The 15733-nt window shown below is 35.0% G+C and overlaps 1 protein-coding gene across 4 annotated transcripts in view; it reads right to left on the bottom strand.

Annotated features, from left to right (window-relative positions):
* The window catches only part of GRIK2 (glutamate ionotropic receptor kainate type subunit 2), a 352900-nt gene that overhangs the window by 185397 nt on the left and 151770 nt on the right, over positions 1-15733 (bottom strand). The gene's annotated exons all lie outside the window — the stretch shown is intronic.

Raw genomic sequence — 15733 nt, 5'->3', positions numbered from 1 at the left:
GTGATCAAATTATTGAGAGGTTGTACATCTACACTGTTCCTCTCTGAACATAAAAAATTTGATTTTACAAAGGCAGCTTTCTTCAAATCATGGCATGCCAGAAAGCAGTCAAGTCCTATTCAAAGCCAGTTTCTGAAAACTCCAGTTTCAGACAGATTTTTGAGACTAGACCTATAAATCATGTCTGCATAGGCATGTCTATGCCACTTTTTTGCATTCTGTGACTCAATTTCATATTCATCAATCACATACGGAAGGAGTTGACAAGTTCACAGCAAGCAAGGAAGCTGGATAACACATGTTATGGGTGTGGAAGAAAACAGTTTCATAACCAATGGGGATTAAACAGCAAGCCCTTGTCCTAGGGTGACAGTCCCATAAGTCAAGTGAAAAAAAATTCAGTAATTAAATTTTGCATATTCTGGGTCTGGGTTGTGAGTAGGTGATATTTTCATTAATAGATAAACCCCAGATTCTAAAGTATGGTCCCTCTGACCCTTAACTGCTATATGAAACATTATAAATTCAGCAGTAAACAGTAACAGAAGGTATAGAATATACTTCCATGTAGAGAAACGGTATTTAACTCTCATTTCTCACTTTTTTGAAATGTTAAATGTGTCATTCTAGTGATCAAGAGCCCATACAAAATTATCAGTATCTGTATCAGAGGTGAACAATTACAGCACATCTGCAGGGTCACAGAATGGTTTGGGTTAGAAAATACATTCAAGATAATCTGGTTCCAGCATCCCTGTTGGGGGTCATTTCTGAGGGAAGTATCAGGGACACTTCTCATTAGACCAGGTTTCCTAAAGCCCCATCCAACTTAGCCTCAAACACTGCCATGGATGGAACGCCCACAACTTCTCTGGGCAATGCTTTCCAGTGCCTCACCAACCTCACCATCAGTAAAGAATTACTCCCCTATATGTAACATCCCCTCTCTCTGTTTAAACTTATTACTGTTTGTCCTATCAGTACAGCTCCTGATGAGGGGTTTTTCTCTGGTTTCCTTGTAAACCCCCATGATGTACTGGATGGCTGCCATCAGGTGCCCTCTTACTATCAGTTACAGCATATATGCCAAGGACCAAAACTATAGACAGTGTATGATAATTATATTTACAGTCTCTGAGTAGGTATTAGGTCATTTACAAGACTGAGTGAAGATATAAAGCAACACTAAATATCTGGTAGTTGTTAGGAAATACACAATAAAATAAATATTATGTTTTCAAGTCAGAAGAGACTAGAACAATCTTAGTAAGTGGAAAAGTATTGAAAACACTAGAAAAAAATCTTAGTTGAGCCAATCATAATGTACATCTATTCTTGTAAATCTTAACATTTCAGTTTATTTACTGTTAGTAATTTTACTGGTTCAGGTTCTTTTGTGAAAAAAACCTATATTGTTTCACAGTATAAACACTTAACCTCTAAATAATCAATCTCTCTCTGCACTCCTACTCCACTTCTCTCTTCCAACTGTAATAGCAATGTTCAAGAAATATCTATCACTGTAGACAGTTGGAAAGAAATTTTTAATGGCTCTATATATAACATAAAAAATATTTGCCATCACTATTTAAAGCACACCCAAAAAAAAGCAAAAAGAAGAAAACATGGATAAATACTTGGCATTGGCTCCTACATGGTCAGCTGTCAAGAGCTGGATTGAAAAAAGAAAGACAAACAGCAGTGGAGGGGCATATGTTAGAAATGAAGGCTCCACTTTCTCCCAGATGCGATATTAAGAGAGAGACTTCACACATATGAAAGTCCTAGATGAAAAGAGGCAAATAAGAGAAGTCTGGCAGAATAACTCACTGAGGCAATGGCTGACTCATCAGTTTTGACTTCACAGGAGAGAGATAAAAATTCACTGACAGCTGCTGCTGCCTCACATACTTAAAAGACACAAATCCATAAGAAACAAGCTTTTCCTACAGTTAATGCTCAAGGTTCTACTAATACTGTTGTAACAATGAAATGAAATAAAATCAATCAAGCAGCCAGGGTCACACTACTGGCGGCAAAGCAAGTACAGCCATTGTATTATTTCAGTGCCAACTCATAATGGCCTTAGCAGAACACAGGAAATACAGTCATTTTCTATGTTATTTTTGGAATTTGAAGCACATTTATGTACTACTTGAAGTACAATGGTTCATAAAATCTACAACTTGCTGTAGGGCAAACAAAGTTCAGTTCATGCAAAATTCAAGCTGTGAATATATATAGTGACAAACACACACTACTCAGTGTTTCTACCACTACAGGCAATTCTCTGTCTGAACTTCCACCACTAGTTATGTCAGCTCAATATAGTCATAAAACAGAATTAGCTTTCAGTATAATAAACATTTATAAAATATAGGCTGTGTTTTCAGCTTTAGGATGGACAAATGTGTAAGGGTCCTTTTCTGTTGGCATTTTAATTACAGAAAGCATCTTCTTCCCCAAGACCACTAAAATACTTTCATATGCATTTCCAAGTATTTTTAATATGGGAAACTTTTATTTTACCTAAAATATCCCCAGTGAGAAGAAAATAATTCCTCAGTGAGAATATATTTAATGCTTTAAAAACCAAATCTTTCTCAGACTTTTTTGAGTTGAAATTGTTTTGGATTTGATTCCTATTATTAATACCTAGATATGGATTTGCAGTGGCAATTTTTGCTCATTCAGATAAAAGGCAGTCTTTAGAATTTTGTTTCAATGACTAGTGATCCTGGTGAAAATCCAAATCATCTTTGATGATCCATTAATTGCCACAGGTATATTTACTGTGAAAGTCAAATTAATATTGCCAAGAGGGCAGTGCATTATAGAAAATGCATACAACAGAATTCTCACAGTTCCAGCTGCCACTCCCCCAGGAGGAAGTGCAAAGTTAATCCTGAGTCTGCTTTATTCCTTTATTTTCTCTTTATCTCATGAGAAACATCTGCCTTTGAAAACAGTTCCCTCTTCTTTGTAGAAAACAAGAATCTGAAGAAAAGCCAAAGCAATTATTAGTAACATAAGCATTTAAATCCAAAAACATGATGAAATTCAGCTCTCCGAGTAAGAGTACATACACTATACCACAATGCTTTTATCTTCAATTCCTTGCTTAAGTGTATGATGCAAGGTTCATACTATGTGAATCCTTAGAATTTAAATCCACCACTATTCTAGACATTTTCTGAAAGACCATGTGTAGAAGAGAACAGATGCCCATTTCATGAGCATCATCTTATTTTAAAAAATCAATTTTAAAAATCATGATATCTAAGATTATCAATAAACCAAATTATCAATCTCAACAAAAAGAACACTTTTTTTTTTTTAAGTAGCTGAAATATTAAATTCACTCTAATTAAATATTTGTTTGGAGATTTTTCAAAATTTTCTTCAAGCCATTGTGAAAATATAAATTTGATTTCTGCATCCCTAATCCATACTAATGGGTGGTATATTGATACTCATTAAAGTTCCATGAATGATTGTTGCTTCATGCTCATTTAAGTACAAATTAATTTATGACATTATTTATATTTATTAGATAGACATATAAATAGTTTATCTACCAATCAGGTATTCCCAAATTATTTCCATTTCTCCAGAGTAAAATCACTAGCGTTCACAACAACTAAAAGATTGTTCATAAAGGCAACACTAATGTAACTGAAGATTTACTTCCAGTAAAAAGTCTATTATCTACTGAGTATTTTTCTTTGTGAAAAGAGTTAATCTCTACTACCTTTATGCTACAAGAAATCATTGAATCTACCCTGACAAAGAAGCAAATGATACTGCTCAAAAACCTACTCTGAGTATTTAAAGTTGCATTTTTCTAGTAGGTATAATCTAAAACTAGATATAAATTTTGGCATGAGAAACATATTAAAGAGAGGGCACAGAACAAAAATATCATATAGATATTAAAGGAGATAAATATTTCAGTGGGTTTACAATCTCAAGATGGAGAAACATCCTAAACGAAACATTGAAAACCAAAAAGAACTTATGCAGATTATCCTCTATCTGGTTCTGTGATACAGTTCTATGTTTCAAAGTACTTTTTCTCTAGTCAAAAAGAGAGTTGTGCACCTGATCTTTACTTCCTGACCAGTTTAAAGTTCTGCAGGCACCAAAAGGAAAGACACCTGCTATGCCCAGGTACCAGAATTAAAACTACATATGGATTTTGAATTAAAACTGCATGGGCTACAAAGGGGTACACATCACACGTTTCTGAAAGGACTTTGCACTTTATAATTGTTTCCATTCAAATCTTTAAGTATGACACATTATATACATATATAACACAATTTGATTAGAATTAGAATACCTGTATATGTTCACAAAGGAGGTTTCCCACAACAGACAATTATTTAGACTGGATATAAGGAAGAATTCCTTTACAATGAAGTTGTTCAGACACTGGAATGGTTGCCCAGGGATGTTCTGAATGCCCCACCACTGGAAGTGTTCAAGGGCAAGTTAGATGGTGCTTTGAGCAACCCACTCTAGTGAAAGATGTCTCTGCCTATGGCAGCAGGGTTGGACTAAATGAGCCTTGAAGGTCCCTGCCAACACAAACCATTTGACGATTCTATAGATTTATGTTTACTAAAGTCCTGTTATCTACTTATTATGTTACTCTAGATACAATCTCTTTCTTACTGTACATACTTCTGAAAACTACAGAGTCCTTATCACAGTTTTTCCTATATTGTAAACCAAGGCAAATCTGATTTTACAATAAAATAGCAGTTAGTGAATCATGGGTAGGGTTTATAAAGGAACTGGGGCAGGTACTTTGGTATGCACAGTAGATAGAGAAGATCTATTCCACTCACACTGGACAACATCTACTTTTCTGTGTTATTTGATATATGGAGATTATTTATGCCTTTTATTCCAAGCATCTTTTATGGACTGATAGAATGATTTTTTTTTTTTTTTTCAGAATAGGGCTTTCTAAGAAAGGAGAGATTTTGCTGTTGTAGTTGAGAGAAAAACAGGGAAATTATTTTACTAGTCAGAAATATCAGCAGAAGAGTAAGAAAGTTAGCACTACAAAGAAAAGAACATCTTAATCAGGTTTTTTCATTTTTGAAAATAGTGTATCAGCTCACCTTACACCATAAGCAGTAATAATTTTATGCGGTTTTAGAAGAACGTTAATGTGTTTATCCTTCTAAAAGCTCAATAATTAATTACAAAAAAAATTATGAATGCCCTTCTTGTAGAGTCACATAATAGAACTATCCAGGGAGTATTAAATGTTTGGAGACACAAATGGATACCAGAAGATACTGAAACTTATACAGAAGACAAGGTGAGATTTACAGATGACCAAACTGAATAAAACAATTGCATGTATAATGCAATTATACAATAATCTTCCCAAGTCAGATTAAAACAGCATGAGCTTGATTAGGGAATGAAAATAAAGACGGTAGTAGTCAGGCTAGGGACGACAGCTCTAGGAGGAAAGTCAATGGACTATTAAATAGGAAAGAATGTGTTTTAAAATTTTACTTCACCACTGATACATTCTTCCAGTGAGCCATTGTCTGGTAGAGGGGGTCTTAATTTTCTGTCAGAAAATGCCTACACATCTAGCACATCTATTTATATCATAATGTGCAATCACCTCTCCATAAGAAATTCCAAAGAAAATGTATGTTTTCCCAGCATGGTGCCTCCATTAGTACATTCAACTACCTAGTGAAATCAGAAGACTTAATTCTGTTCCATTACTGGCTGTTGAAGGCCTCATATCTAATCTCGACCTATTTAACGGCTCACACTTGCTCAGAAAAAAAACTTTCTCCCCTCGTTTGCCTTCCCACAGGGCACTACATAAGTCACAAATAGATGTAGATAAATAATATTATCTTGCTAACTAGAGACCTCCAGGTCATATGAAGTTGATAGACTAGTGCTAGAATATATATGGGTTTTTTTTCCTTTTGTTGTTTTTGTTTTTATTTGGTTTAGGTTTGTTTGGTAAAAATAAAAAAACAAACAATGCTTGGATTTCTGTTGTTGTTCACACAATGAAAAGACATATTGAAAACAAATAAGTTCTGCTTCTGCAGGCTCTGGCTAATCTGAAAATGCTAAGAATCTTAAACATTTTTATTACTCTATGCAATTAGGGACTTATCAACCCCAAAGTTATGGAGGTTTGTCTGCTTTTCTGACATATAGCACTGCTATATCTGTTTTAAGAATTGAAACCTACTTCCTCCCCTTTTCATCTCTATAAAGAATGAAACTGTTCAGATTTACAGAAAACACCATGGAGATAATTTCATCAAGTCTCTGCAAAATATGCTCAGGCTGATCTGAAAAGGTAAGGAACGACAGTCTTCACTAAATATTGTCAGGAAGAAAGTAGTGTAGAGTGACATAGTTCTTGATATGGTTATTAACTTTGCTACCTGAGCCCTAGCCAAACAGATGAATTGTTAAGAAGTTCCTTCATTGGGGGTAAAATCTGCTAGAGTTCACAATTTAAACGCACTCTTGGATAGGTTGAGAGAGTTCTGACAACTGATCTTCTGTGATCAGCCTTAAAAGCAACAATGTTCTTGTGCTTTAGGCACAAAACAAGTAATGCTATTTACCTAAAGATTCTACTGTATTCTTAGTGCATTTTTAGTTATTTTGTCAAAATATATCACCATTTTGGTGTGCATGTAATAACTGATTCAAGATAAGGCACCAAGGTAATATAGTCCATATTAAATAGTGTCTCCTTACAGCTGCAGGCAAGGCAGATTAGAACTGTAAACACAATTTCAAATGTCAAAGAACAATAAAATAAAAACTGGAGAGATCTGTATGTGCAAAACTCACATACATCAAAAAGGAATAATTTCTTCTAAATTCAGCCATTTAAAATGGCCAATCTTTTAGGCTCCCTATTGACTCCTCTTCAGTAATATAGTCTATGCAGCTGCTTTAGGAAAAAAATTCTCTATTTTTCCTGTACCGACTGAAAAGGTAATATAAGCAATCACTAGACATTTGAATTTGACATGGATTAAGTTAGGAGAGGCAAATTCCACACATACTGTTTAGGCATCTTCTTCATTAGGAGGTATGTATGTACAGTTCACTCTGAAGCACGGGCAAAGGATATTAAACTTGCTCTCTGGGCAGTTTATCTGCAAACAGAAACAAATGAAGCCTAAGACATGGCTGCCACTGTAACGAATATGTCTGAATATGCCAAGCCACTGCTGGAAGACTTAGCAGACCACTAGTCATTCCTGGAAAGGTTCTACATGATTTGCCACCAAGCTTTCTGGAAGGTTGCCAATTCAACAGCTGCAAAAAGGAGACAGGCACATTGACCTATGTCTGTGCAGCACAGACAAGCTGAATTCATGATTCTCCTTATAATAAAATACAGCAAACCAGTCATGTTCTGACCAAAACTTGGAATTATTAGGTTTCTCATTGTTTCTTATAATGGTGTGCTCATTATTTTAAATACTTGGACCCTTTTCAATTCTCAGCACTTTTAAAGTTCATTTGTTTAGGACATAATCATGCCTGTGTGAATTGATAGCTTTAATGATCACCAATTTTAACTTTCTTAGAAAGCTCACCAACATGCCTTGTAAACATCTAGCAAAAGGACATTTTAGGGGCTTCTGAGAGAAATACAGCTATTACTGTATTTCTTTTACTGAATGTGTTCACTGTGTATTTAGATATTAGCATTAGTCTGATAATATCTTGACTGATACATTCTAACATACCTTCTGTGATATTGTGTAAGCTTAAAAATTGTATTTGAGACCACAGTATATTAGATGAGGTTTTCTTGGAATTTGAAAAATTCACATGTCCCTTAAGATTAAAATTAATAAAACCTGCAGGAACCAATGCAGATACTTCCCACAAAATAAGAGGGTGACTTCTAGAAGAAAATTAAGCATTGGTACTCTGGTTTACAAGCTGTATTTTATCTGTGTGATGAAGCTACAATTCATCATGAATATGAGGAAAGTTTTCAATTTCATGACTCTTAACTAGTGTTCTTTATGAAAAGGCTCCCTCAGATGTAACAGTGCTCTTGAGAGATCCTGGAGATTAACCTCTCAGAGGACAGTCACAGTTCTGGAGTACAAAATAAAGATCATAAGACAATTCAAGATGAACAGGACTTCCCTAGTCCAACACCTTGTACCTTTTACATTGTTTTCAGTAGACACCTTGTTCAGAACTTTATCAGGTTTTGAAAACCTGCATGGATGGAGACTACAACAGCCTCTCTGAGCAATCCTTTCCACTGCTTTATTTTTCTTCAGCGAAAACATTTTTCCTTAAATCCAGTCAAAATCTCTCTCCTTTCAGTTTATGGCTTTGCTGTCATGCTTATGCTATGCCCTGCTGGGAATATCTTCTCTCTTCTTCTTGATAATCTCCCCACAGATGTTAGGGGGATGCTATTAGATCTTTAAGACACCTTCCTTTCCGCAGACTTGCTCCCTCAACCTCTCCTCATTGCACAAGTGCTCCAGCCCCTCAGTTCTGAAAATCTTGCTTACTGCTAATTTATATTACCAGAAAAAGACCTTCAATATTTTTCTCTAGCCAATATGATACCTAGTGTTCAGAGAGTGAAGAGCCTCTCCTGGTGGTACTTTATCTCCCACTGCTCTACTGATGGATTTTCTCCCTTGATCTTACTTGAAAATCAATACAGGTCCCTGACACTCAGATTCTATCCAACAGCATTGAATAAACTCAATGTAGAACATACAACCATTTAACTCAGAAAAGATCTTTAGCACTAACAAGTCCAGTCACTAAACTATATCCCTTAACACCAGATTTACATTTTTAAATACCTCCAGGTATGGTGATTCAACCACTTCCCTCTGAAGCCTGTTCCAATGCTTAACAACTATTTTCTGACCAAATGTAAAAGGACTATGTGCTCGTATCCACAACATAAAGAAAAACCAACGCTCACACACACATATATATGTATATGTATATGTATATAAAACTGATTTTCTGCCAATGTATTTTTTCCTGATTTTTTTAATGTCCAAACTAAATTTCAGTATGCATGCACTTTATTATGGCATTCCACACTTTACAGTTTAACTATATTAATCTCTCATTTGTATATTTACAAGTATATCCCATTTGAGTTTTGTTGAGCTTTTTATTTTTAGGAATGAGCCCTAAATGATGATCTGATTTTATCAAGTTCAGAGAAACTTCTTTATAATCAACAAATAATTCAATTTTTAACATAACATAGATGATTTTGTTAAATGAACACATGTACTACTTTATGTGGGTGCAGAAAATAATGCAGTCCTCACATTTTCCTCTTTCTGCTGACAAATTGTATTCATAATTTACTTCTTTTTACATTCATTTAAAAATGTCCTTATAAATACTAATAAATTTTTTTACTAGCTAAATAAAGTATTTTTTCTTAACTCAAGCTTTACATTCAGCTTCGCAAAGATACCTCTGCAAAGCCCCTTCTTTTCCAATTTATAAATAAATCAAATGAAAGTTTGCTTGTATAATACAGCTGCACTTGAGCCCTTATGACTTACTTTTCATCTAAAGAGAACATCTTTCAACAACTTCACATTTAAATTGTTTCAAAACAATTTTCTAACATTGCTGGTGTCTATCTCTAAATGATCTTTATTTAAGACATGTATTTAGTAAATGAATAGGCCAAATGTGGAACAGTAAGGTCAAAAAAATCTAAGCATGTTCATTGCTAAAAGAAACACAGAGAAAACACTCTGATGCAACCTAAGATAAAGTTCATTTTTTTCATCTAGAATATTTCATCAAGACTAAACTCAGTAAATTAAGGCAGAGAACCCTACTTGTACAAACATTAAAAGAAGAATATTAAATTTTAAAAAATAATTTTGTGTTATTATTTTCCTAGTTAATTTCCAAATTATGGAAAATCTAGGCTAATCAAAATCAGTAAGCACATCTTTGCTTTAGACAATGATATGACAACCTAACTGTGCCAAAGAAAATGAAGCTTTTCTAATTGCTCCCAGATGTTGCTTTAAATCTTTTATCCAAGACAGAAATATCTCCTTCCATGAATATTGACTTTAATTTTGCAATTCATGATCATACAACAAACCTTAAGCTGAAGACCTTACATGAATGATGGTGGTCTTTGAACAGAAAGTGGTGTGTCAGCATTTAAGTTTCTATATTCAACTAGATGTTGAAAACAAATTTGCCCAACTCAATTTACCATGTAATTTAAGAAATAGTGCAAAGATGACATAATCAAAGAAACCAGTACTGGTTAGAATCTTCATGAATGGGGAGCAGCCTTGCTGAAAGAGACTTGAAGTCCTTGTGGATAAGTAGCTGATGATGAGCCAGCCACAAGGTGTTTCAGTAGCAGAGGAAAACTGGATCCTGGGCTGCATTCACAGGATCATTACTAACAGAGATACAGATGTGATCAACATCTGTCAGTCTGCATCTGAAGCACTCTGTCCAGTTATGATCCTCATAATTAGAAATTTAAAAAAGACTCAAGCACAATGGGTGGAGTCCAAAGGATCACCACAGAAATGATCAGAGGACTGATCAGAGGAAACCTGCACTCTGAGGGAAGACTGAAGGAGTTAGGTCTTTTCTCCCTGGAGAAGGGAAGGCTAAGGAAGAATCTCATCTCAGTGTTTCAGTATTAAAGGGGCAGCTACAAAGAGGACAGAGATTTTCTTGGCAAAGACCCACGTGAGGAGGACAAAGGACAATGGGTAGAAGATACACTGGAAGAGGCTTCATCTTGAGAAAGAATTTGTTTGCAGCAAGAACAATCAAGGGGACAACCGCCCAGGGATATGATGAAGTTCTCACCACTGAAGATTTTCAACAAACAATTGGACAGAGTGTATCTTAGCTCCCTTTCCCATGAAATGTTAGACAAAAATATTTCAAGGTGCCTTTAAACCTGGGCTGTTCTGTGATTCTGCAAAATTCATCATTGGCCAAAAGATGTCTATAGGTTTCCAATTTTCTCAAATGAGTTTGGAATAAACCAGTCAGGAAATATTGTGGACATCACCTTCTAAATTAGTCTATCAACTTAAATAACTAGCCAGCAATCCTCCAGCTGCGAAGCTGATGTTCCCTGACTTCAATTCTAGATGTACACTACTGCAAACTCTCCATCCAGGAACACCTAGTTCCAACACCCAAGGTAAGATTAATCCCAATGTGTGAAGGGCCCAAAGGACTATAACAGAAATAATGAGTGCCGTAACAAAAAAAAATTGGTTTTTTTTAAAATTATCATTTGAAGATTAACAAGGAAAAACCAATGCTTATTTTCAGTAATCTTGCAAAGATTATTCTTTTAAATACAGAGTTATTTTTATTTGGATTCTACTCACAATCTTACTCACACTTTGAAATTGCATCAGAATAACCATCCTGAATTTTAAGCAAACAGAAGGTGAAGAAATCCAAAATAGTCTAAAGCTATCTAAAGTCTCATGCTGTTTCTTTTATGTAGACAACACTGAGAACAATCATGTCATCAGGCATCCATAATTTGAAAAATGGAGTTTTCTGAACTATGTCTGCTATCATGAAAACACTGAAAAAATTGTCCTTTGGCATCAGAAATACCTTGAAATTCTCTCTCATTCTTTCCTCAAAATGCGAAAGTGAAGAGGTGTGACGAAGTGACTTACATAAAACATTTTTTATGAGTGACCTTTGAAGTCCCATTTAAACAAATTATATACTTCACATTAAGTGTCAAAGTAGTCCACTTGACTTTAGCAGAACTACTTGGCAAGCTTTGCATTTCTTTTTCAGCAAAAAAACATAGTGAACATTTTGTTGAATTGAGGCCTCAATCAACAGCTCAATAAATAGACAAAATGGTTAACACATCTATTTTTACATATCACAAACAGATAAAACTTTGTTTTTATAAGCAATAGATATAGAAACCTCATGCACAGAATATACTTTACAAAACAAATAAAGCTTTCCCAGGAGCATTTCACCTCAAGGCTTGAATAATTATACTACAGGATCAAAATAAGGAAATTCTGAAATTTTAGTATTTGTTTCCAGGAAATTGCAGAGATTCTCATAATCTGAATTAGGTTACAGCATTATCACTAGTATTAAAATACTATGTATATACTCAGGCCTTTGCAAGTGGGAGCATTAAATCTGAAATCTCTGTTTCACAACATCATGACACTTAATTCTCTTTAGTGCATCCAGTACATGTTTCTCACCTATCTCCTAAGCTCAATGAGACTTCAGAGAGTAGAGGCTTCATGTTCACAGAGGAAATATATAAATGAAAGCATGTTAATCTTGTTTCCAGCCTGACATAAAGGTATTCTCATGGAGATTTGGGTGGATGCTTGGATTTTCCCAGGCACTGTTCAACAGCTCTCTATGTGTGCTTGTGGCACGTGTATTCCCTCTAGACTCCTTAAGTGGAAAGTACATTTACTGCTACAATTCTACTTAAGGCTTGACTATGTCAAGCACATAGCATAATTTGAAATATGAAGGGACAAAACATTCACTAAAGGTGGGCAGACAGGAATTTGGACTTTTAGGAGACCTTTGATCTTCTGAAGGGTCTGAAGGGTGGAGGCCAAGCAGAATACCCTGTGAATCTCTAAAGCTCTAAAATGGACTCCATGATGTTCTGGACAGGAAATAATGTTATCCCTCAGGAAAATTAATTTAAGAAATAACTACATATCTGGTCTTTATAATAAACTCCCCAAGAAGTCAATATGTACTATATGAACCCCCTTAAAAGCAGAAAGTGTGCTGTGACTTGAGATAAGCAAAAATTAGGGGAAGTAATATCTCTTATCAGAGATAAATCTATAAATATCTGGAAATTAGGAAGAAAAAAAAAAAGAAAAGGGCAAAAATTCAAGCAGATACACTTACAGGTCTTCAGCAGAGAACATGGTATCCCCAGAAGCTTGTTTATTTCTACCAGCTCTGTCAACTAGTCCAGTAATTAACAAGTATTAATTGGTTACAGACAGAAAGAGCATATTCTTGGTTTTAATATATCAGAAGCATATAATGAATGAAGACTGTTCCAGCCTACCAAACAACATCCAAAACAACCACCTGAATATTCAGAGACAAATATTTACATATGATTTTCACTCTTTTCTGCTCCATTGCAGTATGTAGTGTTTAACACTCCACTTTAAAATTAAATAAAAATTTAAAAGTGGTAGCTCTTCATCTGCTCACCCTATCTGAACCTGGAATGCATGTAGCAAACTAAAGATTAGCCAAATTACCCATAGGCTGATTTCCAAAGGGCAAGGATTTACCCAGAACATGCTTCTAAGTGTCACTATTAAGTGTAGTACATTGCCTGTCCTAACAGGCAGTGCCATTCTGAAGCAGATAAGCACACAGTAAAGGCTAAATTGATGGTCCCATTTCTCCACAAATTATATTATTTACATTGCTGCTTAACCTAGCATGCCTACACTGTCCTCCTACAATGGTAGCCATAATGATTCTTAGAGTTATTATTTCCTGCAGATAAGTCCACTGATTATCAGTTCTAGATTTTTCTGCCCCTCAAGGCAAGTTGTAAAAGTAAGAGCAAAGAAGGAGAATTAAAGAAATATTTCTTTTGGTTCACTTTCCTTGAAAACTTGCAATAAACATAGTATATACATAAACTATTAAAATTCATTTCAGAATGTATATACTAAGAAAAATGTCTTCATAGTATCATGGAATTGCTTAGGTTGGAAAATATCATCCAATCATTAATCCAGCACCGCCACTTTCACCACTAAACCATGTCCCTAAGTGCCATATTTACAAGACTTTTAAATGCCTCCAAGGATGATGTCTCCACCACTTCTCTAGGCAGGTTGTTCCATTGCTTGATCACTCTTTCTGGCAAGAAATTTTTCCTCATACACAATCTAAACCTCCCCTGGGATGACTTAAAGCCATTTCCTCTTGTTCTGTTGCTTGTTACTTGGCAGAAGAGACCAACACCCACCCGTGTACAACCTCCTTTCAGGCAGCTGTAGAGAGCAATAAGGTCTCCCCTGAGCCTCTTTCCCTCCAGGCTAAACAACTCCAGCTCCCTCATACATTCCTCATAAAACTTGTGCTCCAGACCCTTCACCAGCTTCATTGCCCTTCTTTAGAAACATAGTCTTTGACAGATTACGGTTTCTTAATTGCAGTCCTCAGACTCAATTTCATGCAGTGCAGACATGTGCATATTTCCTGAGAAAAGGCACTCAAGTTCCTATCTCAAAAAGCAACCTATGCCTCAGCTACTCTTCTGCACCGTGTAGGAGATCCTGCAGGTTGCACAAGCTCTGCCATTTCCCTACTTGCTGTTACACTGAATTCCCTCTATGGCTTCATAAAGATGCAGCAGCATGCAGATTGCTAACATGAAAGCATGATGTAAATCAATGGTAATCTTGGTATATTTATAAATATATACATACATCCTCAAGGCACATCTGGAAGAATTCAATGAAATCTTCCATGGAAGAGAAACTGCAATTTCTGATAAATGCTATACAGCACTTGTACATAGCTTTCCTTTGGGATAAGATGATAGGTTTCTGATCTATCCTGTTTCTTAAAATTCTAAAAGTTACTGTATACAGTACTCAAATATTTAATAATGCAATTAATTCCCAAAATAGCTGACAAATAATTTCTAAAACATCTTACAGCATGAAATCCTGCATAGTCCTTAAACTCACAAAATTAACTGTGCCTAGGGGAGATTCTTAGCTTGTAATGCAGTAATGAGTAATTGTTTAGTATTTCCTTTGAAGTACACATTTGCTACTCTGTTACTAAACACATCTCATCAGCAAATCCAGAAAATTCTTTTAGCTAAAGGGATAATTATAAAGCTGTCTACATAAGAAGATATCCTCTTTGAAGCTCTAAATCTGAATCCAAGACTGTATTTCTGTAACAAGTATTTATTTTTATTTTTATTGATCTTTTCACCCTCAGGACCCTTAACAGCATCCTCTACTCATCAAATTCTGCTGTCCAGTCACAGTGCCTGATAGCAGTTACTAAATTATTATTTAATAGCGATTCCAAATACAACTGTTATTTCCATATTGTTGTGTGCAGAGAAGAGACTGAAGTTTCACAAACATCCTTTTACCATTAGGAAAACTAAATTACTAATTTGTATCAAGATATTCGACAGTTTGTACTGTCACTGAAAATACTGACATCAAGGATAAATCAAGTCAGACAAGCTCCAGAGAGAAAACCCTGAACTACACCATAATTTTTTTCTTCCTCTATGATGCATGCAAAAAAAAAATAGTTTTTGGAGACCACAGTCCAGAAACTATGAAATTAATGTATAAAAGTATTAGGTTAAAAAATATATTTAAATAAATATAAAAAATAATAATAATGCTAATAGAATATTTTTCCAGTTTTGCATGTCCCTGATTTTTGAGTCAGTAATTAAGAGCATCATTTCAACTCTATTTTGGTTAAATTCTAATACCTACACTTATCACAACTTTTTTTAAATTCATGCTTTTCATTGGCTCATGCTGTTTACCCAAATCTTGATTAAAATGGTATCATTTAAGTCCAATTATCTGACATGGGAGTTATTTACTTCTTTCATGAAAAACACCATTAAGCCTTGGTTATATCATGAGAG

Source organism: Melozone crissalis, unplaced genomic scaffold (assembly GCF_028551555.1).
Source record: "Melozone crissalis strain CALT ecotype California unplaced genomic scaffold, PUWL_Pcris_2 ptg000027l_1, whole genome shotgun sequence".
In the NCBI taxonomy this organism is placed as follows: Eukaryota; Metazoa; Chordata; class Aves; order Passeriformes; family Passerellidae; genus Melozone; species Melozone crissalis.
This window is presented reverse-complemented; position numbering and strand designations above follow the sequence as displayed.